At 40.6% G+C, this 27,855-nt stretch overlaps 1 pseudogene; it reads right to left on the bottom strand.

The window, feature by feature from the left end:
• LOC109574689 (arrestin domain-containing protein 4 pseudogene) overlaps positions 1 to 27,855 on the bottom strand; it is a 31,916-nt pseudogene that overhangs the window by 3,206 nt on the left and 855 nt on the right.

Here is a 27,855-nt window from a genome sequence, read left to right as displayed (position 1 = left end):
ATTCAGCTTTTCTGAAGGTCTGCCCATGTTGTTGCAAATGGCAGGATTTCTTTCTTTCTCACGGCTGAGTGGTATTCCACTGAGTATATATACACGGAGTTAGTGGTAAAGAATCTGCCTGCCAATGCAAGAGATGTAAGACACATGGATTTGATCCCTGGGTTGGGAAGATCGCCTGGAGGAGGGCATGCAACCCACGCCAGTATTCTTGCCTAGAGAATCCCATGGACAGGGGAGCTTGGCAGGATACGGTCCATAGGGTCACAAAGAGTCGGCCATGACTGAAGCAACTCAGCACAGGCATGCACGCACCTCGTCTTCTTTGTCCATTCATCTGTTGACTGACACAAGGGTTGTTTCCATATCTTGTCTGTTATGAATAATGCTGCAATGAACATGGGAGTGCAGATATCTCATCAGGATCCTGATTTTGTTTCCTTTGGATATACATACCCAGAAAGGGGATGAGTGGATCATGTAGTCATTCCATTTTTAGCTTTTTGAGGAACCTCCAGTAAATACTACTTTCCCTAGTGACTGCAACAAGTTACCTTCCCATCAGCAGTGCACATCCACCTCCTCACAAATGCTTGTTATCTCTTGTCTTTTTGGTGACAGCCATTCCAACAGGTGTAAAGTTCTATCCCATTGTGGTTGGGTTTAGAGTTCCCTTGTGATTAGTGATGTTGGTATCTTTTCTTGTACCTGTTGGTCATTTGTATGTCTTCTTTAGGAAAGTATATCTGTTCAGTTCCTCTATTTCTTAATTAGATTTTGTTGCTACTATGAGTTCTTTATGTATTTTGATATGAGCCCTCATATATCTTTTATAAGATATATGATTTGCAAATATTTTCTCACATTCTATAGGTTACCTTTCCATTTGGGTGATTGTTTCCTTTGCAATACAGAAGCATTATTTTTTATATAACCCCACTTACTAACTTTTGCTTTTGTTGCTTGGGTTTTTTGTGTCATATGCCAAAATATCATTGGCAAGACCAGTGTTAAGGAGATTTCCCCTATGATACCTCGACAAGTTTTAAGGTTTCAGGTTTTCTGTTTAAGTCTTTATGAACAATTTATTTGTTTTTGGCTATGCTGGGTCTTTGTTGCTGCATGTGGGCTTTTTCTAGCAGCAGCGAGGGAGGGCTACTGCTCACTTCTACCGTTTACTGCTCCATTCTTATTTCAGCCACTTCTCTTGCGGCAGAGCACAGGCTGCAGGCACACGGACCTCAGGAGTTGCAGCATGTGAGCCTTAGTTGTCCCACAGCCTCAGGGATCCTCCGGGACCAGGAATCAAGTGGCGTTTTAAGAGTGCTGTAAGATAAGGATCCAATTTCACTTTTCGTGAATGTGGTTATCTATTTTCCGTAACATCATTTATTGAAGAGACCATCCTTTCCTCACTAAGTATTTTTGGATCTCTTGTCACGTATTAGCTGACTGTGCATGTTTGAGTTTATTTCTGGGCTATCAATTCTGTTCCACTGGTCTTCTTTTATGCCAATACCATATTGCTCTGATTACTGAATCTTTGTAGTACAATGTGATGCCACCAGCTTTGTTCTTCTCTTTCAGGATTGCTTTACTATTTGGGTCTTTTTTGATTCCATACAAATTTTGGGATTTTTAGGACTTTTTCCTACTTCTGTGAAAAAGGTCAATGAGGTTTTGTTAGGGGTTGCACTTAATATATAGAAGGCTTTGTATAGAATGAACATTTAACTATATTAATTCTTCTGATCCATGAACACTAGCTATTCTTCCATTTATTTGTGTCTTCTTTGATTTCTTTTATCAGTATCTTATAATTTTCTATATACAGATCTTTTGCAACCATAGTTAAATTTATTCCTAAATGTTTTATTGTTTTTGGTGCTATGGTTAATGGGATTATTTCCTTTATTTCTTTTTCAGGTCATTTGTTGTTACTGTATAAAAACACAACTGATTTCAGTATGTTGATTTTTTAATCCTGCAACTTCACTGAATTTGTAGATTAGTTCTAACAATTTTTTGGTGGAGCCTTTAGGATTGTATGTATAAGATCATACCATCTGCAGACAAAGAAAGTTTCCTTCTAACTTTCCTGTTTGGATATTTATTGCTGTTTTTGTTTTGTTTCTTTCTTTCTTTGTTCTGCCTGATTTCTGTGGCTAGGACTCCCAGCACTATGTTTATAAGAGTGGTGAAAGTTGGCATCTTGTTTTGTTCCTAATCTTACAGAGAAAGCTTTCAACCTCCCACCACTGAGTATATTAGCATGGCTTGTCATATATGACCTTTATTATGTTGATGTATTTTCCTTCTATGGGCTTCCTAGATGGTGCTAGTGGCAAAGAATTCACCTACCAATGCAGGAGATATAATAATTCGATCCCTGGGTTGAGAAGATCCCCTGGAGGAGGGCACAGCAATCCACTCCAGTATTCTTGCCTGAAGAATCCCATGGACAGAGGAGCCTGGTGGGCTATAGTCCATAGGTATGCAAAGAGTCGGACATGACTGAAGCAACTTAGAACACACGCATTTCCTTCTATACTAAATTAGCTGAGAGTTTTTGTCATAAAAAGATTTTGGGCTTTGTCAAATTATTATATGAACCTATTAAATTATTTAATAATTTTTACCTTATTTTCTATTAATGTGGTGTGTCACATGTTTTGAATTGCATATCTTGAAACATCCTTATACACCAGGGATAAAACCTGTTTGATCATGGTGTAGGATCCTTTTCATGTACTGCTGAATTCAGTTTGTTAGAATTTTGTTGAGAATTTTTGCACTTGAATTCCTCAGAGACATTGGCCTGTGGTTTTCTTTTTTTTACAGTGTCCTTATCTTGCTTTGGTATCAGGGTAAAACTGACTTCATAAAATGATTCTATGAGTGTTCCCTTCTCTTCATTTTTTTGGGGGAAGAGTTATGTAGGATTCGTGTTAATCATTCTTTAAATGATTGGTAGAATTCACCAGCAAAATCATCTGGTCCTTGGTTTTTCTTTTTAGGCAGGTCTTGGATTACTGGTTTAATCATACTCATTATCAGTCTGTTCAGATTTTCTATTTTTTCATGATTCATTCTTGGTAGGTTGTCTGTTTCTAGGAATTTTCCAGTTCTTCTAGGATATCCAGTTTGTTGGTGTTCATAGTAATTTCCTATGATTCTTTGTATTTGTGAGGTATCAGTTGTAAGGTCTCCTCTTTAATTTCTGACTTTTTATTTCTTTTCTCTCTTTTTTTCTTAGTCTAGTTAAAAGTTTGTCAATTTTCTCTATCTTTAATAAAAACAGTTCCTAGTTTCCATGATCTTTTCTATTTTCTATTGTTTTTCTGGTCTCTCTGTCATTCTTTCCGCTCTGTTCTTTATTTCCTTTTGTTGCTAACTTTGGGCTTAGTTTGTTCTTTTTCTAGCTCCTTAAATTGTAAAATTAGATTGCTTATTTGAGATCTTTCTTTTTTCTTAATGAAGGCATTTATCACTATAAACTTTCCTCTTTGAACTGCTTCTGCTGTATCCATATGTTTTGGTATGTTGTTTTTTCATTTTTGTTTGTTTTAAGATATTTTTACTTCTCTGCTTTATTGACTATGCCAAAGCCTTTGACTGTGTGGATCACAATAAACTGTGGGAAATTCTGAAAGAGATGGGAATACCAGACCACCTGACCCGCCTCTTGAGAAATCCGTATGCAGGTCAGGAAGCAACAGTTAGAACTGGACATGGAACAACAGACTGGTTCCAAATAGGAAAAGGAGTACATCAAGGCTGTATATTGTCACCCTGTTTATTTAACTTATATGCAGAGTACATCATGAGAAACGCTGGACTGGAAGAAACACAAGCTGGAATCAAGATTGCCGGGAGAAACATCAATAACCTCAGATATGCAAATGACACCACCCTTATGGCAGAAAGTGAAGAGGAACTAAAAAGCCTCTTGATGAAAGTGAAAGAGGAGAGTGAAAAAATTGGCTTAAAGCTCAACATTCAGAAAACGAAGATCATGGCATCCAGTCCCATCACTTTCATGGGAAATAGATGGGGAAACAGTGGAAACAGTGTCAGACTTTATTTTTGGGGGCTCCAAAATCACTGCAGATGGTGATTGCAGCCATGAAATTAAAAGATGCTTACTCCTTGGAAGGAAAGTTATGACCAACCTAGATAGCATATTCAAAAGCAGAGACATTACTTTGCCAACAAAGGTCCGTCTAGTCAAGGCTATGGCTTTTCCTCTGGTCATGTATGGATGTGAGAGTTGGACTGTGAAGAAGGCTGAGCACCGAAGAATTGATGCTTTTGAACTGTGGTGTTGGAGAAGACTCTTGAGAGTCCCTTGGACTGCAAGGAGATCCAACCAGTCCATTCTGAAGGAGATCAGCCCTGGGATTTCTTTGGAAGGAATGATGCTAAAGCTGAAACTCCAGTACTTTGGCCACCTCACACAAAGAGTTGACTCATTGGAAAAGACTCTGATGCTGGGAGGGATTGGGGGCAGAAGGAGAAGGGGACGACAGAGAATGAGATGGCTGGATGGCATCACTGACTCAATGGACGTGAGTCTGAGTGAACTCCGGGAGTTGGTGATGGACAGGGAGGCCTGGCATGCTGCGATTCATGGGGTCGCAAAGAGCTGGACACGACTGAGCGACTGAACTGAACTAAACTGAACTTCTCTTTTGATTTCTTCTTTGATCATTAGTTCTTCTGTAGTATGTTACTTAATTTCCACATATTTATTATTTTTCCAGTTGGCATACTGTTATTCATTTCTAGTTTTATACTATTGTGATATTGAAGTACTTGGTATAATGTCAATCTTCTTATATTTGTAAACACTTGTTCTATGACCTATGATATAATTGTCCTGGAGAATGTCCCAGGTAGAAGATGTGTTGGTTGGAGTCTTCTGTATATGTCTGTGAGCCTCACTTAGGGTAAAGTATAGTTCAAGTCTAATGTCTCTTTGCTGATTTTCTCTCTGGAGGATCCCTCTATTGTTGAAAGTGGGATATTGAAGTCTTCTACTATTACTGAATTGCTGTCCATTTCTCCCTTCAGATCTGTTAGTATTTGAAAAATATGTTTAGGTAGGTATGTGTTGATTGTTACATTTTTTTCATGAATTCATACTTTTACGGTTACATAACCATTTTTGTCTTTAGTCATTACTTTTGGCTTAAATGGGCTATTTTGTCTGATACAAGTATAGCTCACCTTGCTCTCTTTTGGTTTCCATTTGTATCAAATATATTTCTCCATTCTTCATTTTGAGCTTATATGTGTTATTTAATCTGAAGTGAGCCTGTTATAAGCAGCATACAGTTGGTTCTTTTTTTTTCCCATCCAGCCACTATGACTTTTGGCTGGAGAATTTAATCTATTTCCAAATAGAGGATTATTAATAGGTAAGAACTTATTAATGCAATCTTATTCATTGTTTTATGGCTGTTTTGAAGTTCCCTCATTCCTTTCTACCTCTCTTGTTACCTTCCTTTGTGGACTGGTGATTTTTTTTGTACTTGTATGCTTTGATTTGCTTCTCTTTATCTTTTGTGAATCTACCATAGGTTTTTGCTTTGTGGCTACCAAGAGGCTTAACATAAAACATCTTATAGACAGAACAGTCTTTTATGATTATAGCCACATAACTGATTGCATGCATAAAGTACCCATTTACCACCCTTTTAATGTTTTTAACAATTTAGCTCTTTTTATACTGTGTATTCATACACATTATTGTAGCTATAGTTATTTTTTAACACTCTTATCCTTTAAACTTTATTCTAGAGTTAAGTGGTTAACACACCACCAAATTACAGTGTGAGAGCATTCTGAAATTGACTAGATACTAACTTTACCCAGTGTGTTGTGTGCTGTCAGGTTTTCATGCTCCTCCTAGATTTTTCATGTTCTTTGAAGTTACATCATTGACTTCTCATTTGAAACAGCAATCACCTCCACCAGGCTTTACTCTGTGAAGATAAATGTCTTTCCTCAGCCCCCCGAGAGATTCGGAGGCTCTCTCGGCAGGCTATGGACACACCTACTCCATTCTTGTTCCCTCTGTGGTTGAATTCTCCAGTTCATATGCCTTCTCTGGCTTCTTAAGAGATGGGAATACCAGACCACCTGACCTGCCTCCTAAGAAATCTGTATGCATGTCAAGAAGCAACAGTTAGAACCAGACATGGAACAATGGACTGGTTCCAAATTGGGAAAGGAGTACATCAAGGCTGTATATTGTCACCCTGCATATTTAACTTGTATGCAGAGTACATCATGCAAAATGCCAGGCTGGATGAAGCACAGGTTGGAATCAAGATTGCTGGGATAAATATCAATAACCTCAGATATGCAGATGACACACTATCTTTATGGCAGAAAGCAAAGAAGAGCTAAAGGGCCTCTTGATGAAAGTGAAAGAGGGGAGTGAAAAGGTTGGCTTAAAATTCAACATTCAGAAAACTAAGATCATGGCATCTGGTCCCATCACTTAATGGCAAGTAGATGGGGAAACAATGGAAACAGTGACAGACTTTATTTTGGGGGGCTCCAAAATCACTGCAGATGGTGACAGCAGCCATGAAATTAAAAGACTCTCCTTGCAAGAAAAGCTATGACCAACCTAGACAGCGTATTAAGAAGCAGAGACATTACTTTGCCAACAAACATCTGTCTTGTCAAAGCTATGGTTTTTCCAGTAGTCATGTATGGATGTGAGAGTCGGACCGTAAAGAAAGCTGAGCGCCGAAGAATTGATGCTTTTGAACTGTGGTGTTGGAGAAGACTCTTGACAGTCCCTTGCACTGCAAGGAGATCCAATCAGTCTATCCTAAAGGAGATCAGTCCTGAATAGTCTTTGAAAGAACTGATGCTGAAGCTGAAACTGCCATATTTTGGCCACTTGATGCGAAGAACTGACTAATTGGAAAAGACCCTGATGCTGGGAAAGATTGAAGGCAGGAGGAGAAGGGGACGACGGAGGTTAAGATGGTTGGATGACATCACCGACTCAATGAATTTGAGCAAGCTCCTGGAGTTAGTGATGGATAGGAAAGCCTGGCGTGCTGCAGTCCATGGGGTCGCAAAGAGTCGGACACGACTGAGTGTCCGAAATGAACTGAACTGGATTCTGCAATGAACCTGGCCTAGGGCTGACTGTCTCTCTTTCCCAAAGGTGGCGCTCAAGCTCAAGTTTGGACACATACGGGCAAGCCAAGTTGGGCAGGCGTTCCGTGCATGCTCACTTGTCATCTGCCAAAGCGCCTTCCTTCTGCTACAGCAGGAGAGGGCGTTTTCGTCAGTATCTCAGAGCTGGAGAAGCTGTGTTCACTCACATGCTCTCATTCCTTCAAAAAGAGCGTAGACCAAGAAGACCTCTCTTGGCCTTACTGTGCTACTTTGGGGGATGGGAGATGCAAGTAAAGTCAAGCTGTATTCGTACCCCCTTTGAAACATCTAAACTCATATGTGCACACACACACACACACACATATATTTTCCCCATCCAGTAACATGCTAGAACCTCACTGGAAACTTGGACTTCCACAAAAGTCTCTTGTCATCCATTGGTAGTTTTCTAAGACAGTGCTTTCCAAGGCTCCTGGGCCGCAGCCAAGAGAAGCTGGAGCTAGATCACAGATCACTGGAGGATCCGTGGCCAGAATCAAGGTCTAAATGCGTATTACCTGATGCACAGTTGGAAAGCCTTCTCCTGAGCCCCTTGACATATGGTGCTGTATCCCACAGCTCCCACAAAGACACCTTTGTTTGTAAACAGATGCCAAGCTAATGATGTTGATGGGGCAGACAAAAACAAGAAACATCTTATTCTACCATGATTGTGATGCCAATTTCTGGAAATTCCTCTGTACCAGTCTTCCTATCAATGTCTGCTGGGAGAAGTGAAAGGAAAGAATAGAAGGCAAGTCTTTGTAAAGTTGAGCATAAAAAGAAAATCAAGAGCCAGGTAAGACTTTGTAGGTATGACCACTGCTGACCATTTTAGCCACAGGTGGTCTAAAGGAAGGGATGAATATTATATGTAATCCAGAAAGAATAATAAATGGAATTTTGACATATTTATTCTTCATTTTATTTTTTACATTATAAAGATTAATTCAAAAATATTTATTAAGGGCTTCCTGGTAGTTCAGTGGTTAAAAATCTGCCTGCCATTGCAGGGGGACCAAGGGCTTGATCCTTGGTCCAGGAAGATTCCACATGTCTCGGGACAGCTAAGCCCATGTGTCACAACTACTGAGCCCACATGCCTAGGACCTGTGCTCTGCAACAACAGAAGCCACCGCAATGAGAAGCCTAAGCACTGCAATGAAGAGTAGCCCCTGCTTGCCGCAGCTAGAGAAAGGCCATGCACAGCAACGAGGACCTAGCATAGCCAAAACTAAATAAATTAATTAAAACTATGTATTATACATCTACTATATACAAAGCACTGTTCTGGGCACTTCAAATACATAAGGGAACAAAAAAATGCATCTGTCTTCATGGAACTTACATTTGATAGTAGCACATGCTTGGTGTAAAACATTCAGTTCAGTTCAGTTCAGTTCAGTCGCTCAGTCGTGTCCAACTCTTTGTGACCCCATGAATCACAGCACGCCAGGCCTCCCTGTCCATCACCAACTCCCGGAGTTCACTCAGACTCACGTCCATCGAGTCAGTGATGCCATCCAGCCATCTCATCCTCTGTCGTCCCCTTCTCCTCCTGTGCCCAATCCCTCCCAGCATCAGAGTCTTTTCCAATGAGTCAACTCTTCACATGAGGTGGCCAAAGTACTGGTGTTTCAGCTTCAGCATCATTCCTTCCAAGGAAACCCCAGGGCTGATCTCCTTCAGAATGGACTTGTTGGATGTCCTTGCAGCCCAAGGGACTCTCAAGAGTCTTCTCCAACACCACAGTTCAAAAATATCAATTCTTCAGCACTCAGCCTTCTTCACAGTCCAACTCTCACATCCATACATGACCAGAGGAAAAGCCATAGCCTTGACTAGACGGACCTTTGTTGGCAAAGTAATGTCTCTGCTTTTGAATATGCTATTTAGGTTGGTCATAACTTTCCTTCCAAGGAATAAGCGTCTTTTAATTTCATGGCTGCAGTCACCATCTGCAGTGATTTTGGAGCCCAAAAAAATAAAGTCTGACACTGTTTCCCCATCTATTTCCCATGAAGTGATGGGACCAGATGCCATGATCTTCGTTTTGTGAATGTTGAGCTTTAAGCCAACTTTTTCACTCTCCTCTTTCACTTTCATCAACAGGCTTTTTAGTTCCTCTTCACTTTCTGCCATAAGGGTGGTGTCATCTGCATATCTGAGGTTACTGATATTTCTCCTGGCAATCTTGATTCCAGCTTGTGTTTCTTCCAGCCCAGCGTTTCTCATGATGTACTCTGCATATAAGTTAAATAAACAGGGTGACAATATACAGCCTTGATGTACTCCTTTTCCTATTTGGAACCAGTCTGTTGTTCCATGTCCAGTTCTAACTGTTGCTTCCTGACCTGCATATAGGTTTCTCAAGAGGCAGGTGAGGTGGTCTGGTATTCCCATCTCTTTCAGAATTTCCCACAGTTTATTGTGATCCACACAGTCAAAGGCTTTGGCATAGTCAATAAAGCAGAAATAGATGTTTTTCTGGAACTCTCTTGCTTTTTCCATGATCCAGAGGATGTTGGCAATTTGATCTCTGGTTCCTCTGCCTTTTCTAAAACCAGCTTGAACATCAGGAAGTTCACGGTTCACATATTGCTGAAGCCAGGCTTGGAGAATTTTGAGCATTACTTTACTAGCATGTGAGATGAGTGCAATTGTGCAGTAGTTTGAGCATTGTTTGGCATTATTGTCTTTCTTTGGGATTGGAATGAAAACTGACCTTTTCCAGTCTTGTGGCCACTGCTGAGTTTTCCAAATTTGCTGGCGTATTGAGTGTAGCATTTTCACAATATCATCTTTCAGGATTTGGAATAGCTCCACTGGAATTCCATCACCTCCACTAGCTTTGTTCGTAGTGATGCTTTCTAAGGCCCACTTGACTTCACATTCCAGGATGTCTGGTTCTAGGTCAGTGATCACACCATCGTGATTATCTGGGTCATGAAGATCTTTTTTATACAGTTCTTCTGTGTATTCTTGCCACCTCTTCTTGATATCTTCTGCTTCTGTTAGGTCCATACCATTTCTGTCCTTTATCGAGCCCATCTTTGCATGAAATGTCCCCTTGGTATCTCTAATTTTCTTGAAGAGATCTCTAGTCTTTCCCATTCTGTTGTTTTCTTCTATTTCTTTGCATTGATCGCTGAAGAAGGCTTTCTTATCTCTTCTTGCTATTCTTTGGAACTCTGCATTCAGATGCTTATTTCTTTCCTTTTCTCCTTTGCTTTTTGCTTCTCTTCTTTTCACAGCTATTTGTAATGCCTCCAGACAGCCATTTTGCTTTTTTGCATTTCTTTTCCATGGGGATGGTCTTGATCCCTGTCTCCTGTACAATGTCAGGAACCTCAGTCCATAGTTCATCAGGCACTCTGTCTCTCAGATCTAGGCCCTTAAATCTATTTCTCACTTCCACTGTATAATCATAAGGGATTTGATTTACATCATAGCTGAATGGTCTAGTGGTTTTCCCTACTTTCTTCAATTTAAGTCTGAATTTGGTAATAAGGAGTTCATGATCTGAGCCACAGTCAGCTCCTGGTCTTGTTTTTGTTGACTGTATAGAGCTTCTCCATCTTTGGCTGCAGAGAACATAATCAATCTGATTTTGGTGTTGACCATCTGGTGATGTCCATGTGTAGAGTCTTCTCTTGTGTTGTTGGAAGAGGGTGTTTGCTATGACCACTACATTTTCTTGGAAAAACTCTATTAGTCTTTGCCCTGCTTCATTCTGTATTCCAAGGCCAAATTTGCCTGTTACTCCAGGTGTTTCTTGACTCCCTACTTTTGCATTCCAGTCCCCTATAATGAAAAGGACATCTTTTTTGGGTGTTAGTTCTAAAAGGTCTTGTAGGTCTTCATAGAACCATTCAACTTCAGCTTCTTCAGCGTTACTGGTTGGGGCATAGACTTGGATTACTGTGGTATTGAATGGTTTGCCTTGGAAACGAACAGAGATCATTCTGTCATTTTTGAGATTGCATCCAAGTACTGCATTTCGGACTCTTTTGTTGACCATGATGGCTACTCCATTTCTTCTGAGGGATTCCTGCCCGCAGTAGTAGATATAATGGTCATCTGAGTTAAATTCACCCATTCCAGTCCATTTTAGTTCGCTGATTCCTAGAATGTCTACATTCACTCTTGCCATCTCTTGTTTGACCATTTCCAATTTGCCTTGATTCGTGGACCTGACATTCCAGGTTCCTAGGCAATATTGCTCTTTACAGCATCGGACCTTGCTTCTGTCACCAGTCACACCCACAGCTAGGTATTGTTTTCGCTTTGGCTCCATCCCTTCATTCTTTCTGGAGTTATTTCTCCACTGATCTCCAGTAGCATATTGGGCCCCTACTGACCTGGGGAGTTCCTCTTTCAGTATCCTATCATTCTGTCTTTTCATACTGTTCATGGGGTTCTCAAGGCAAGAATACTGAAGTGGTTTGCCATTTCCTTCTCCAGTGGACCACATTCTGTCAGATCTCTCCACCATGACCCGCCCATCTTGGGTGTAAAACATTAGAAAATACTAAACCTTGTAAGGAAGAAAAGAAAAAGTGTCTATTACTTTAACAAAAGATAGTGAGTTTTTAACATTTTGATGCATTTTAAGTTCATTTTTTTGCTTTGCCTATTGTTGTTGTTCAGTCGCTGAGTCATGTCCGACTCTTTGTGACCCCATGAACTGCAGCACACCAGGCTTCTCCATCCTCCACTATCTCCCAGAGTTTGCTCAGATTCATGTCCTTTGAGCTGGTGATGCTATCTAACAATCTCATCCTCTGTCACTCCCTTCTCCTTTTGCATCCTGGCTTTCCCAGCATCCAGGTCTTTTCCAGTGAGTCAGCTCTTAGCATCAGGTGGCCAAAGTATTGGAGTTTCCACTTCAGCATCAGTCCTTCCAATGAATATCCAGGGTTGATTTCCTGTAGGATTGACCAGTTTGATCTCCTTGCTGTCCAAGGGACTCTCAAGAGTCTTCTCCAGCACCACAGTTCAAAAGCATCAATTCGACAGCACTCAGCCTTTTCTATGGTCCTACTGTCATATCTGTAAATGACTACTGGAAAAATCATAATTTTGACTATAGGGACATATGTTGGCAAAGTGATGTCTCTACTTTTTAATACGCTGTCTATGTTTGTCATAGCTTTCCTTCCAAGGAGCAAGCGTCTTTTAATTTCATGGCTGCAGTCACCCTCTGCAGGGATTTTGGAGCCCCAGAAAATAAAATCTGTCACTGCTTCCACTTTCCCCCCTTCTATTTGCATGAAATGATAGGATCAGATGCCACGATCTTAGTTTTTTGAATGTTGAATTTCAAGCCAGTTTTTTCACTTTCCTTTTTCACCCTCAAGAGGCTCTTTAGCCCCTCTTCACTTTCTGCCATTAGAGTGGTATCATCTGCATATCTGAGGTTGTTGATATTCCTCCCTCCATTCTTGATTTCAACTTATGAGTCATTCAGCCCAGCATTTCGCAGCTTTCCTGGTGGTTCAGATGATAAAGAATCTGCCTGCAATGCAGGAGATCTGAGTTCAATCCCTGGGTTGGGAACATCCACTGGAGAAGAGAATGGCTACCCACTCTAGTATTCTTGCCTGAAAAATCACGGACAGAGGAACCTGGTCGGTTACAGTCCATGGTGTCACAAAGAGTTGGACACAACTAAGGGACAAACACTTTTACTTTCACTCTGCATATAAACTAAACAGAATGACAATATACAGCCTCGTCGGACTCCTTTCCCAATTTTGAACCAGTCAGTAGCTCCGTGTAAGGAACTGCTTCTTTTTGCCCCACATACAGGTTTTGCAAGAGACAGGTAAGGTAGTCTGTTATTTCCACAGTTTGTTGTGATCTACAGTCAAAGGCTTTAGCCTAGTTAATGAAGCAGAAGTCCATGTTTTTCTGTAATTCCCTTGCTTTCTTTATGATCCAGCGAATGTTTGATATCTGATCCTCTGTCTTTTCTAAACCCAGCTTGTACATCTGGAAGTTCTCCATTCACATACTACTGAAGCCTAGCATGAAGTATTTTAAGCATTTCCTTACTAGCATGTGAAATGAGCGCAATTGTACAATAGCTTGAACATTCTTTGGCATTGCCCTTCTTTGGGACTGAAAGCCGCTTCCCCATGACAAGGCTGTGATCCATGAAGGGGATGCCTACATTCACACATATATATAGTTTTAAAATTTGGGATTTTTATTGTACCCTTGACTTACATAATGTTATATCCTTTGTAATACATAATACAAATATCCTTTGTAAAAGGATATGAAACTGTCAATGCCTCTTCATAAAAGTTGCCAAATGGCTTTCTGGGAGTTTTGTTAATCAATGATCTGAGTTGTTAGGGGCTTAATATAAACAGAACTTGGTAATACATTGATTAGATGTATGTGTGTATGAAAGAGAGAGAAAAGTGGGAGAGAAAAGAAAAAGGGATGCTTCTCAGATTTATGACTTGTTCTACTAATGGGCAGATGTGGAGATCAATAAACAAGAATAGAATTCAGTAAAAGGAATAAATTTCATGTGCAAAAAACATGGTTTTGAGGTACCCCTTGGGCATCCCAACAGAACCACCAGCCTAGAACTGAACATTAATGTCTGAGCTGGAGATTTGGGTCTGGATTTTACATTAAGCAAGAAGAAGAGTGAGATCACCTAGCTAGAGTGTGTAGAATAAGAGGAAGATAAAAGCTGAGTTTCAGCGAATTTGCACTGTCCCAGAGACTTGGCCTTGGACTCTCCAGTCTGGGGGAGCCTGGGATGGGTGGGATATTTCTAGGGCAATCTAGAGTTTCCATCTACTCTGACATTCGCTTAAGATGGCTCTGGAGTTCCCTGATTGAGTTATCCGTTGGGTTTATCCCTAATCAATTGGCTTATGGGGTCAAAATTGAGGTATAGATTTTGTTTATTTCCTCCATTTTCCCTCTACATGCTCATACATTATTTGAATTTAGCTTAGATTTTTTCCAGTTAAGATTTTTTAATCATGGTAGGAAAGTATAAGGGAAAATTATGCACTGCAAATCTAGAAATGTTATTGCATTATTGCAAAATTATGCGTAAAATGGAATTTTGGGAGTCCTAACAGTGGAATGTGAAATTCATATTTTGGTACCCAAACTTTTAGAAGTCAAAATGAGTCAGTTTAAAGAAAGAGTTAAGTTTAAAAACAAATTTAATTATTTTTTATGGCTAACATTCCATTGTATATATGTGCCACATCTTCTTTAACCATTCTTCCTTTGATGGGCATTTAGGTTGCTTCCATGTCCTGGCTATTGTAAATAGTGCTGCAATGAACATTGGGGTGCATGTATCTTTTTGAATTATGATTTTTCTCTAGATATATGCCCAGGAGTGGAATTGCTGGATCATGTGGTAGCTCTGTTTTTCTTTTTTTTTTTAATTAATTTATTTGTTTTAATTGGAGGCTAATTACTTTACAATATTGTAGTGGTTTTTGCCATACATTGACATGAATCAGCCATGGGTGTACACGTGTCCCCATCCTGAACCCCTTCCCGCCTCCCTCCCCATCGCATCCCTCAGGGTTGTCCCAGTGCACTGGCTTTGAGTGCCCTGTTTCATGCATTGAACTTGGACTGGCAATCTATTTCACATATGGTAATATACATGTTTCAATGTTATTCTCTCAAATCATCCCCCACAGAGTCCAAAAGTCTGTTCTTTATATCTGTGACTCTTTTGCTGTCTTGCATATAGGGTCATTGTTACCATCTTTCTAAATTCCATATATATGTGTTAATATACTGTACTGGTGTTTTTCTTTCTCACTTACTTCACTCTGTATAATAGGCTCCAGTTTCACCCACCTCTTTAGAACTGGTTCAAATGCATTCTATTTAATAGCTGAGTAATATTCCATCATGTATCTATTTTCTTTTTAAAGAACTTCCACACTGTTCTCCATAGTGGCTTCATAGGGAATTTACATTCCTCCATAGGGAATTTACACTCTCATCAACAGTGTAGGAAAGTATTCTATTCTCCACACACTTCCCACCATTTATTGTTTATAGATTTTTTGATGATGGCCATTTTGACCAATGTGAGGTAATAAATCATTGTAGTTTTTAAAACTCTTTATTGAACTTGTTATAATATTTTTTGCTTTATATATATATATATATATATTTTTTTTTTTTTTTTGGACTTTGAAGCATAGGGATCCTAGCTCCCCAGCCAGGGATTGAACCCATACCCCCTGCATTGTAAGGCAAACTGTTATCCACTGGACCACACGAATCCAGTGTGGTCAATCCCCTTCACTGTAGTTTTGATTTGCATGCTGCGATTCATGGGGTCCCAAGGAGTCGGACACAACTGAGCGACTGAACTGAACTGAATGATTAGTAATGTTGAGCATCTTTTCATGTGATTGTTTACTATTTATATGTCTTCTTTGGAGAAATGTCTACTTAGATCTTGGGCCTATTTTTTTTATTGGATTTTTTTTTGAGCTATTTAAGCTGTATATTTTTGGAGATTAATCCTTTATTGTTTGCTTCTTTTGCAAATATTTTATCCTATACTGAAGGTTCTCTTTTTGTTTTGTTTATGGTTTCCTTTGCTGTGCAAAATCTTTTAAGTTTAAATTGGTTCTGTATTTTTTTTCATTACTCTAAGAGGTGGATTGAAAAAGGTCTTGCTGTGATTTACATTAAAGACAGTTTTACCTATGTTTTCTTCTAAGAGTTTCATAGAATCCAGCCTTACATTTAGGTCTGTAATCCATTTTGAGTTTATTTTTGTGTGTGGTGTTAGGGAGTGTTCTAACTTTATTCATTTATGCAGCTGTCCAATTTTCCCATCGATACTTATTTAACAGACTACCTTTTCTCCATTGTATATTCTTGCCTCCTTTGTCATAGATTAGGTGACCATAGGTGCATGGGTTTATCTCTGGTCTCTATCCTGTTTCATTGATCTACATTTCTGTGTGTGTGTGTGTGCCAGTACTATACTGTTTTGATTACTGTAACTTCTTAGTTTAGTCTGAAGTCAGGGAGCCTGATTCCTCCAGATCCATTTTTCTTTCTCAAGATTAGTTTGCCTATTCATGGTCTTTCACATTTCCATACACGTTGCTGCTGCTGCTAAATCGCTTCAGTCGTGTCTGACTCTGTGTGACCCCATAGACAGCAGCCCACCAGGCTCCCCCGTCCCTGGGATTCTCCAGACAAGAACACTGGAGTGGGTTGCCATTTCCTTCTCCAATGCATGAAAGTGAAAAGTGAAAATGAAGTTGCTCAGTCGTGTCTGACTCTAGCGACCTCATGGACTGCAGCCTACCAGGCTCCTCTGTCCATGGGATTTTCCAGGCAAGAGTACTGGAGTGGGGTGCCATTGCCTTCTCTGTCCATACACGTTACTCAGACATAAAAAAAGAACAAAATAATGCTATTTGCAGCAACATGGATGCACCTAGCAATTGTCATACCAAGTGAAGTCAGACAGAGAAAGAGAAATATAACATGATATTGCTTATATGTGGACTCTTGAAAAAGGTACAAATGAACTTATCTACAAAACAGAAATAGAGTTGCAGATATAGAAAACAAACTTACGGTTACCAGGGAGTGAGTGGGGAGCAACAAAGTGGGGGGGTGGGGTTGACATACACACACTACTCTATATGAAATGGCTACCCCAGTGGCTCGATGGCAAAGAATCCACCTGCAATTCAGCAGCCACAGGAGATGCAGGTTCGGTCCCTGGGTTGGAAAGATTCCCTGGAGGAGGGCATGGCAACGCACTCTGAAGAATCCTACAGACAGAGGATCCTGGCAGGCTAGAGTCTATAGGTTCACAAAGAGTGCTAGGCTCCTGGTATGATGATGAATATGACCAAGGCCAATGCAAGAGTTGGAGTCAGAGGAAGCAGGAGGTCCATCCGAATTGAGACTTCATATACTTGAAAGGCCTCAGAGACAGAGCTACAGTGACAACAATGCAAGATGGTGATTTTACAACTTTAACTTTTTGTCCCTGTTTGGCACTATCAATTATCTTCTTTCTCCTGCCATTTTGGGCGGAAAGCATAACTATATTATATTATACTTTAACTTACAAAAATCAGAAATTTGTTAAATCAACACTTTAAAATAGGCTACCATTTTTGGAAACCTGTTTCAGGATTTCTTGATGCTTTAATATGCCAGAAACCTCCAAAAATGAGAGAGGCTGTGCCCTGTTGATACCTGAGAGCCCACAGAGAAGACATAGTCTCAATCCTCAAAAAACTTCCAACCTAAGGGGAGACAGAGACACATTAACAGGCTATTTCAGTATTAGGTGAACCTGAAGCTTTCTTAAGCACAGCGTGTGCATCTTTCAAAAAAAAAAAAAAAACAAACCAGTGGCCACAACAACAATGGTTTGGTCAGTAACAGATACTAAATGAAATACTTTAGTTCTCAGGGGAAAAATGCTAAAATTTTTCACTCCATTTACTGTTCAGTTTTCAATTAATTCCCATGTCCCATTCTGCTACTCCTATCATTTTATTTCAATAAAAGTTCAAAATGTATTGAAAAAGTTACTTTACCACTTTTCTTCTAGTTGATGTCATCTTATGAAGTGCAATTATCAGTCATGAGTGTTTTGGGGAAAGACAAATTATTTGGGTGGAAGTACCTCCAAATTAAGAGTCTCTATGACCATCCCAGGTCTCCTCCCTACTACAGGTTATAAACAGACTGGTCACACAACACAATCCTCAATGTCTTTCTTTATACCCACTATAATGTTATATATATGTATACGTATATTTTTTGACTGACATCAACTGCTGGACTCTGTTTGACTGATCCTCAGAGGGAAAAAACCAAAATAGGTGTTTAAAAGATTCAGAAGAAATCAGTGAACATATAAGAAAGTGCTGTCTTTATCAATAAAATTAAGCTCTGGGCTCTAAAGCTTACAAAAGGAAGTACCACATGGTGGCGACTGAGGGAGTCTCACAGTAAACCCATGTGCCCTTACTCTAACTCAGAGATTTTCACTTAGACCTAAAAAAAACCTCTCATTTATCACAATCACTATCAGGGTAGCCTGGACATAGGCATTACTTCCCCTTTAATACTGTCTGGCTCAAGGAAGGACAAAATATTACCAGCATAGAGTGTTATGGAATATTTAAAGAAGTCTTTGGTGATAACTTCCTGATGTTCAAGCTGGTTTTAGAAAAGGCAGAGGAACCAGAGATCACAATGCCAACATCCACTGGATCATGGAAAAAGCAAGAGAGTTCCAGAAAAACATCTATTTCTGCTTTATTGACTATGCCAAAGCCTTTGACTATGTGGATCACAATAAACTGTGGAAAATTCTCAAAGAGATGGGAATACCAGACCACCTGATCTGCCTCTTGAGAAATTTGTATGCAGGTCAGGAGGCAACAGTTAGAACTGGACATGGAACAACAGACTGGTTCCAAATAGGAAAAGGAGTACATCAAGGCTGTATATTGTCACTCTGCTTATTTAACTTCTATGCAAAGTACATCATGAGAAACGCTGGACTGGAAGAAACACAAGCTGGAATCAAGATTGCCGGGAGAAATATCAATAACCTCAGATACGCAGATGACACCACCCTTATGGCAGAAAGTGAAGAGGAATTAAAAAGCCTCTTGATGAAAGTGAAAGAGGAGAGTGAAAAAGTTGGCTTAAAGCTCAACATTCAGAAAACAAAGATCATGGCATCTGGTCCCATCACTTCATGGATGTGGACCAGATGGAAACAGTGGAAACAGTGTCAGACTTTATTTTTCTGGGCTCCAAAATCACTGCAGATGGTGATTGCAGCCATGAAATTAAAAGATGCTTACTCCTTGGAAGGAAAGTTATGACCAACCTAGATAGCATATTCAAAAGCAGAGACATTACTTTGCCAACAAAGGTCCGTCTAGTCAAGGCTATGGTTTTTCCTGTGGTCATGTATGGATGTGAGAGTTGGACTGTGAAGAAGGCTGAGTGCTGAAGTATTGATGCTTTTGAACTGTAGTGTTGGAGAAGACTCTTGAGAGTCCCTTGGACTGCAAGGAGATCCAACCAGTCCATTCTGAAGGAGATCAGCCCTGGGATTTCTTTGGAAGGAATGATGCTAAAGCTGAAACTCCAGTACTTTGGCTACCACATGCGAAGAGTTGACTCATTGGAAAAGACTCTGATGCTGGGAGGGATTGGGGGCAAGAGGAGAAGGGGATGACAGAGGATGAGATGGCTGGATGGCATCACTGACTCGATGGACGTGAGTCTGAGTGAACTCCGGGAGTTGGTGATGGACAGGGAGGCCTGGAGTGCTGCAATTCATGGGGTCGAAAAGAGTCGGACACGACTGAGCGACTGATCTGATCTGATCTGATACGTGGTTGGTGAAACATTCCAGAAATGAGCAATGAGAACAAATCCACATACTAACAAAGAAGAGGATTTGATGTGAGTTAAGATCTTAACTCATGGAATCTCATGGACGGAGGAGCCTGGTGGGCTACAGTCCACGGGGTGGCCAAGAGTCAGACAGGACTGAGGACTTCACTTCACTTCTTCAAGAACCTATGTTGTGCGTAGTCACTCAGTCGTTTCTGACTCTTTGTGACCCCATGGACTGTAGCCCGCCTGGCTCCTCTGTCCATGGGATTCTCTAGGCAAGAATACCAGTGGGTTGTTATGCCCTCCTCCAGGGAATCTTCCCAACTCAGGGATCAAACCTAGGTCTCCTGCATTACAGGCGGATTCTTTACAGTCTGAACCACCACAGAAGCCCCAAAGTGTACCACAGATACATAATCAGACTGTAGCCCACCAAGCTTCTCTGTCCATGGAATTCTCCAGGCAAGAATACTGCAGTGGGCAGCCAGTCCCTTTTCCAGGAGATCTTACTGCCCCGGGATTGAACCAGGGTCTCCCACATTACAACCAGGTTCCTTACCATCTGAGCCACCAGAAGAACCTATCCCCTAGAAAAAAGAGAACAGGGAGTAGATTATTCCTCAAAGGGCAAGAAGTCAAAGTTTGAATCATCTCTAACACTGGAAATGCTTATCACAGTTACCAATGTCCCTAGCTGCCTGCCAAATGCAAAAGTAAATCACTTCATGGAGGAAGATAAAGTCATTGTATGCCTCAAATTATTTATAAAAATTTTCACACATAATATCAGCATTCAAGAAAAAATAATTAAGAAATAAGGAAATAAAACAACATGATAAAAAAATCAAGAGAAGCAACAAAGAAATAGAGTTTCCAGACAATGAGATATAGACTGTAAAGTAACCACTCTTAATGTGTACAAGAAAATTAAAGACAAGAGTGAGAAACTTAGAGAATTTGAAATGGTAACAAAAAGGTAAAAATAACTAAAAATAAATAACAACCAAATTAAGAACTCAATAAATTAAAAGATTAGACACACTTGAGCAGACAATCAGTGAGCTGCAAGATCAGAAGAGAATGTCCATGTGAAAGCAAGGAGAAAAGGCAAGAGATGGAAAATACAGAAGAGGTTAAAAAAAGAAAAAAGAAAAAAACATCGAGAATGCAAATAGAAAGTCTAATATATATGTATTTGGAAACTCAAAAGGAGCCAGCAAATAGAACAGAAGGAATATGAAAAATATTATGCCACATCCCTCTGACATTCTGATGCCTGATGAGAAATCTATGGTCATCTGAATTGTTTTTCCCTTAAGGCAATGGCACCCCACTCCAGTACTCTTGCTTGGAAAATCCCATGGACGGAGGAGCCTGTTAGGCTGAAATCCAAGGGGTCGCTAAGAGTTGGACACGACTTCGCGACTTCGCTTTCACTTTTCACTTTCATGCATTGGAGACGGAAATGGCAGCCCACTCCAGTGTTCTTGCCTGGAGAATCCCAGGGATGGGGGAACCTGGTGGGCTGCCGTCTATGGGGTCACACAGAGTCGGACACGACTGAAGTGACTTAGCATAGCATATAAGTTTTTACTTCTTTTCTGGCTGCTTTTAAGAATTTGTCTTTAGGCTTCATAAGTTTAATTATGATGTATCTTGATTTTGATTTCTTTTGACTTACCTGATTGGAGTTTGCTCATCATCTTGAATCCGTATGTTTACACCTCTTATCCAGTTTGAGACGTTTTCAGCCATTAGTTCTTCAAGTATTGATACTTTTTTAGCTTCACTCTTTCTTCTTTCCTTTTGGGTCTCTGCTGACATGAATGTTAAATCTTTTGCTGTAGTCCCCATAGATTGCTAAAGCTCTGTTCTCTCTTTCTTTCTTCTTTTTAACTTTTCTTCTTCTCTCTGTTCTTCAAATTGGGTTATTTTTTGATTCTTCCATCTTCCAATTCACTGATTCTTTCCTCTATACTCTTAGTTCTGCTGAACCCATCCGTAGAGCTTTCTATTTCAGTTACTGAATTTTTAGTTCTCAAATTTCCATTTGGTTCTTCTTTATATCTTCTATTACTTTGCTGAGGCTTTGTCATTTTCTTCATTTATTTCACCCTGTTCATAATTGCTTCTTGAAACATTTTCATCATGGATAAAATGGTCTACTCATTCTTACATCTCTGTCATTTTTTTGTTGGCACCTATTGATTGAAAATAGTTTGAAATCTATTGGTTCTTGCTTAGTAGAATAAGTGTTTTTTTCCCCCTTAGGATGAATAACTTTCTAAATTGAAACTTGGATATTTTACAAGTTATAAGACTCTGCATTTTATTTAAACCTTCTGTTTTGACTGTTTGTTTGTTTTTTTAATGACACAGCTCCTGCAAAGGAAAAGGGCACCTTATTACTGCTCAATGGAGGTAGAAGTCCAGGTTCCTCACTTGGCCTCCACAACACCCAAGGAGGAGGTTGATCCTTGTCATTACTGGGCAGGAACGGATGTTCTGGCTCCCTCCGTGGTCTTTACTGACAAGGCCATGGGGGTGGCCTCTTACTGCTGAATAATGGTGAGAGTCCTGATGCCCCACAAGGTCTCCTGTAACATCACCCCAGGGAAAGAGCTAGGGGGACTTTGTTACTTCTGGGTGTGAATAAAAATCTGGGCTCCTGTTTGGCCTTCTCTGACACCACCACATCAGAGAAGAGGAATAGGGGTTCCTCATTATGGCCCTGAGACTGCAAACGTTTAGGCTCCTCACTCAGCTTTGCTGCTGTGGGTAGGGATGGGACCATATTCTTTCCTGTGATGTTTTGGCTTCAATAGAGCAGTTTTGTTTTTTTTTCCCTAAAAGTTTTGTCTTGTGAAGCTGCCCCTTTCTTGGTGCTTCAACTAGGGACAGCAGGGTTTTGTTTAGCAGGCTTTTTTTCCCTTAGGCTCACTGGCACCTCTGATTTGCTGGGTTCTTTGCCTACAAATCTGGGATGTAGAGGCCAAAAGAAAATTCCAGAAACTTAGCAGTGTGTTTTTTCTCAGATTCTGAGATCCCAACTCAGCCTTCTTTTTCTGTTTTTCTTTCAGAGTCTTGGTATGTTTGTTTTTTACATAAGGTATAGGGTTTGTTTTGTTGCTGTTGTGCTTAATGAGAGAAATAGTGAAAGGCACATCTACTCTCTGGCAGTGGAAGTCTTTCATTCATTATGCTTTCTAAAAACAATGTGTAAGAATATTATTTGCCTTGATTTCTGAGTTTTGATCCCCTCTTAAATTTGGAAATTTAGGCAATCACCTCCTTCACTTCACCCTACTTCCAGTCCTGTTTGGAAGTCATCATAGAGGCTGGAATAATTGAGAAAAACATTAATCCAAAATAATGTAAGAAATGAGACAGAAGTAACACAGAAAAGTAAGACAAATAGAAAACAAATGTTACCATGATAGATTTAATTCCAAATATATTGAAATGACTAAGTAATACACAGGGGTACTCCAACATTAAGAAGTTAAGGAAAAGAGGAAGATCCACAGTGAGACCAGGGAGGGTTCAGTAAGTTCCTTGTTTGCAAGAAAAATTTAAAAATGAGAGCAGCAACACTTGGATCCTAAAGGACCCTTTGACAACATAAACATTTGGGAGTTTCTCCAACTTCCAGGAGAATAGTAACCACTTCCACATCTGCATGCTAATACATTTCATATTGTTGTTATTCCAAGACAGGACCAGAGTTAAACTTGAACACTCAAGATTTAGCAGCCACTTGGGACAATAATGCTGAAAAGAAATTTCTAGACCTGGTGTGTCATCCCCTGCTTAGCCTGCTATCTTCTGGGATTTTTGCCACCTGAGGCTGTTCTGTCTTCTTTCTCAGCTCCACAGGAATGACTGAGTACGCTCCTAGTTTAAAGTTTCCAAGCCAACATTAGAGTTTACTGCAAGAATCAAGGCCATCATCTACAAGCTGAGAAGCAACTAAGTAACTGTTCTCAAGTGCATATTATCATCCTGGTTCCAACACATTGCCTGAAGGAAGAAAAGGAGGAAATAACTCTAGGTATCTGTAGCATATGTAAAGTATTAAAGGCCCCTCTGAAAAGTCTGGACTTGTCAGGATCCCTTTTTCAGCTTGCTGTATCTGTGGGCTCATTGGGGATATCCCAGAGTTTTAGTTCATTTCGGTAACCATAAAACAATTTCTCTTTTTTTGGCCGCACCATGCAACTTGTGGGATCTTAGTTCCTAGATCAGATATTGAACCCCAGGGCCAAGCAATGAAAGTGCCAAGACCTAATCACAGGATCACCTGGGAATTTCCAAAGATTTCATTTTTTGACCCATAAGTAGTTTTTAAAAAATTTTAGCAGCTAGCAAATAGAATACAAACTTTATATTGGGGCATAATAATGAAGATCATGTAATTAAAGGTTGCTGTGTACAGGTACTAAAGTTAATATAAGTGCTTCCCATGTATTTTCTCATTTGCTTTTCACAACAACACTATTCTAAAGGTGAGGAAATGGAATATTGATGAAGTTAAACAATTTGCCCAAAGTCACCCTGGTTTGATCCCTGGTTGGAAAGACCCCCTGGAGAAGGGAAAGGCTACCCACTCCAGTATTCTGGCCTGGAGAATTCCATGGACTGTATAATCTGTGGGGTCGCAAAGAGTCGGGCATGACTGAGCGACTTTCACCCCACTATTAAGTTGAACTAAGACTTCAGCCCAGGCTATCTTCAAACCAAAGTCTTAAACACAAGACTATCTCCTTCCCAATGTTGCCTTGAAACAGACACAGGGATATGGTAGCCAGAACTACCTTGATTTTGCCAACTCTCCTTAAGTTTGAACAATCCATTTTCACTCCAGAGAACACCTGATAATTATTAACTGACACAAAGCCTGCACCACAGAGAACTGTGTTTTAACACTAACTTCATTCTTAGGTCTTCAATCTTATTATCCTTGTAGGTACCTGATTACTAAACACTTCTGGAAGAAATCTCAATGTCTGAGAAACTGCTATCATATAAATTCAAGGTCACGAACTTCTACCAGATCCCACTGATGCTACTGTGATATTATGTCCTAGATCCATTTCGAATCTTTCCATTCTGTTCTGTAGTAGGCAGCTTCTAAGATTGCTACCAATGATTATGCCTCCTAGGACAGACATACCTCATTTTATTGCATTTCCGATAATTAAAAAATAATAATAAGCTTAAGATTTGTGATATGTCAGATGATGATTGGTATTTTTAAAGCAACAAAGTTATTTTTAATTAAGGTGCCTGTGTGCTAAGTCGCTTCAGTCATGTCCACCTCTTTGAGACTCCATGGACTGTAGCCCACCAGGCTCCTCTGTCCATGGGATTCTCCAGGCAAGAATACTGGAGTGGATTGCCATGCCCTCCTCCAGGGGAATCTTCCCGACCTAGGGATCGAACCTGCGTTTCCTGGGGCTCCTGCATCTCAGGGGGGTTTTTCATATATTTTGTCATCTTCCTCTCGGCTGGATTCTTCTCTGTCAGCATTTACGTTAAGATTCTCTCATCCCAAAACACAAAAACTAAAACTGGCTTGACATATCACCCTCTGCAAATAGTCCTTTCTTTCCTCTCTCATTTTTTAATGACAGTTTGATCATTGCCAACTCAATTTATTTTCCTAACTATTCCTTAACCTGCTTATTTATTCCTGTACTCCCCTACCCACCATGGAACGTTCCTAATCTTTACTTAGCTTAAGCACTTTGCAGCATTTGGCACTGCTGATCATACCATCTCTTTGAAACACTGACCTCCTTGATGTCATACTCCTCTGCTTTTCCTTTCTCCAGCTGCCATACTGTCTTTTCAGGTTTTTTCTTTACTGCTAAGCCTATAAACATTGATACTTCTTAGGTATAAAGTCCTTCACCCATGTCCATTCTGACCCTGTAGGCCAAAAGTCCAAATTCAAATGCTTTAAGAAAAAGGCAGGTAAAAAGGAATGACATTCACTGGGTCTAAGACTCTCAAAAGTGGTGGGGGCTGTGGTGAACTGGATAGTCCAAATTCCATGGAGAGATGGCAATCTCTGTTTGGCTTAATCTAGTTGTTTTATAGGAAAGCAGCCATATAGATTGGAATTTCTAAAATGCCTATTTCTAGGTGCAATTTCTTCATCTTAAAAACTCTGTAAATAATAATGATGATAATAATATTAAAACACCAGGAGTTCAAGTTAATCTACAAACCACTCCACTAGTCCATCATCCCCACAGATTGCCCTAAAACTATCTCATCATTTCCCATGGCTTTAATAGCCATTTTATGCTAAAATTTTCCAGATCTCTAAGGTTAGCTCTCTCTTCCAAGCTCTATACAGATCCAAATGTAAAATGCCTTCCTTGTCTTTTTTTTTTTTGCCTCACCAAGTGGCTCAATTCCCCCACCAGGGATCAGACCCACAGCCCCTTCAGTGAAGAGTGGAGTCCTAACCAATGGAGTGAGCGAGTGGAAGTCACTCAGTTGCAATCAACTTTGCAACCTCATGGACTGTAGCCCCATCAGGCTCCTCTGTCCACGGAATCCTCCAGGCAAGAATACTGGAGTGGGTTGCCATTTCCCCTTCCAGGGTATCTTCCCGACCCAGGGATCAAACCCAGATCTCTTATGTCTCCAGCACTGGCAGTCAGGTTATCACTAGGGCAAGCCCCTAACCACTGCACCACCAGGCAATTCCCTCTGTCAAATTTCTAATCTCATTTGCCACCATGGTTTCATCTAGATTACTAACAATCTCCCAACTAATCTCTACTTCTATTTCATCTCATTTATTCTCCACAGAATTCTCTTTACAAAGTAAAATTTATGATGTCACTATCTCGCTCAATCTTCAAGACTTCCCTTTGCCATCATGAGAAACTCTATGCCTTTAACACTGTTTACAAGGCCCTTGTGGGTCTGCCCAGCAACATTCCTTCAGCTCCAGAGAGCTTTAGTCTCTCCCATACCTCAGCATGTTATTGACTAAGAACACTCAGACTTCATATATATCACTAGTTTTCCTTGACCTCCAGATTATCTTGTTCTGTCTCATAACACTCAGCAGTCGGCACCAGGAAATTCACTGTTCAGTAATGTCTATTTACTCTATCACACTCAGATCAGGAAGGCAGAAACCACATTTGCCTTGTTCACCACTGGAATTCCTAGTCCCTTAAATAGTGCCTAGGCTTCCCTGATGGCTCTAAACTCCGGTTCATTCCCTGGGTTGGGAAGATCCCCTGGAAAAGGAAATGGCAACCCACTCCAGTATTCTTGCCTGGAGAGAAATCCATGGAGCAGAGGAACCTGGTGGGCTACAGCCCGTGGGGTCACAAAGAGTTGGACATGACTGAGTGACCAACACTAAAGAGTGCCTAAGACAATGTCGGCTCTTAATAAATATCTGCTGAAATAATCATTACATTTACCCTTGAAAGTGTTAGTCGCTCAGCCGTGTCTGACTCTTTGTGACCCCATGGACTGTAGCCCACCAGGCTCCTCTGTCAATGGGATTCTCCAGGCAAGAATACTGGAGTGGGTTGTCATTTTCTTCTCCAGGGGATCTTCCCAACCCCGGGATCTAATTTGTGTTTCCTGCATTGGCAGGAGGGTCCTTTACCGTCTGAGCCATCAGGGAAGCCCAGATCCCTGGTAGGTCAGCTGGTAAAGAATCCCTCTGCAGTATAGCAGACCCCGGTTCGAATCCTGGATCAGGAAGATCCCCTGGAGAAGGGATAGGCTACCCACTCCAGTATTCTTGGGCTTCCCTGGTGGCTCAGCTGGTAAAGAATCCGCCTGCAATGTGGGTGACCTGGGTTAGATGCCTGGTTGGGAAGATCCCCTGGAGAAGGGAACGGCTACCCACTCTTCTGGCCTGGAGAATTCCATGGACTACAGTCCATGGAGTTCCGAAGAGTGGGACACGACTGAGCGACATTTACCCCTGCAGCTATTTAAACCCTTCCTTAATCCTTAATCCTAATCTCTCTTTTGAGAGAAAAGAATGAGTAAATTTGGACTATCTCATTCTCAAAATGTCATTCCCCGCCTCCCCCCCCCCCCCCCCAGGAATGAATGAATGATCCAGTCACGTGGGGCTTACTATGGGTCACTGGCCTCTTTAAGCGTGGGACCTGGGGAATGGAGAGCTGCAGTTAACAACACCACGTGTAATAACCCGAGCAGCCACAGGACCTAAGGCTAGCAAACACGCGCTGCCCGCCGAAC

This window comes from Bos indicus, chromosome 20, assembly GCF_029378745.1.
Source record: "Bos indicus isolate NIAB-ARS_2022 breed Sahiwal x Tharparkar chromosome 20, NIAB-ARS_B.indTharparkar_mat_pri_1.0, whole genome shotgun sequence".
Classification (NCBI taxonomy): domain Eukaryota; kingdom Metazoa; phylum Chordata; class Mammalia; order Artiodactyla; family Bovidae; genus Bos; species Bos indicus.
The sequence above is the reverse complement of the archived record's forward strand: the minus strand, read 5'-3'. Positions and strand labels throughout refer to the sequence as shown.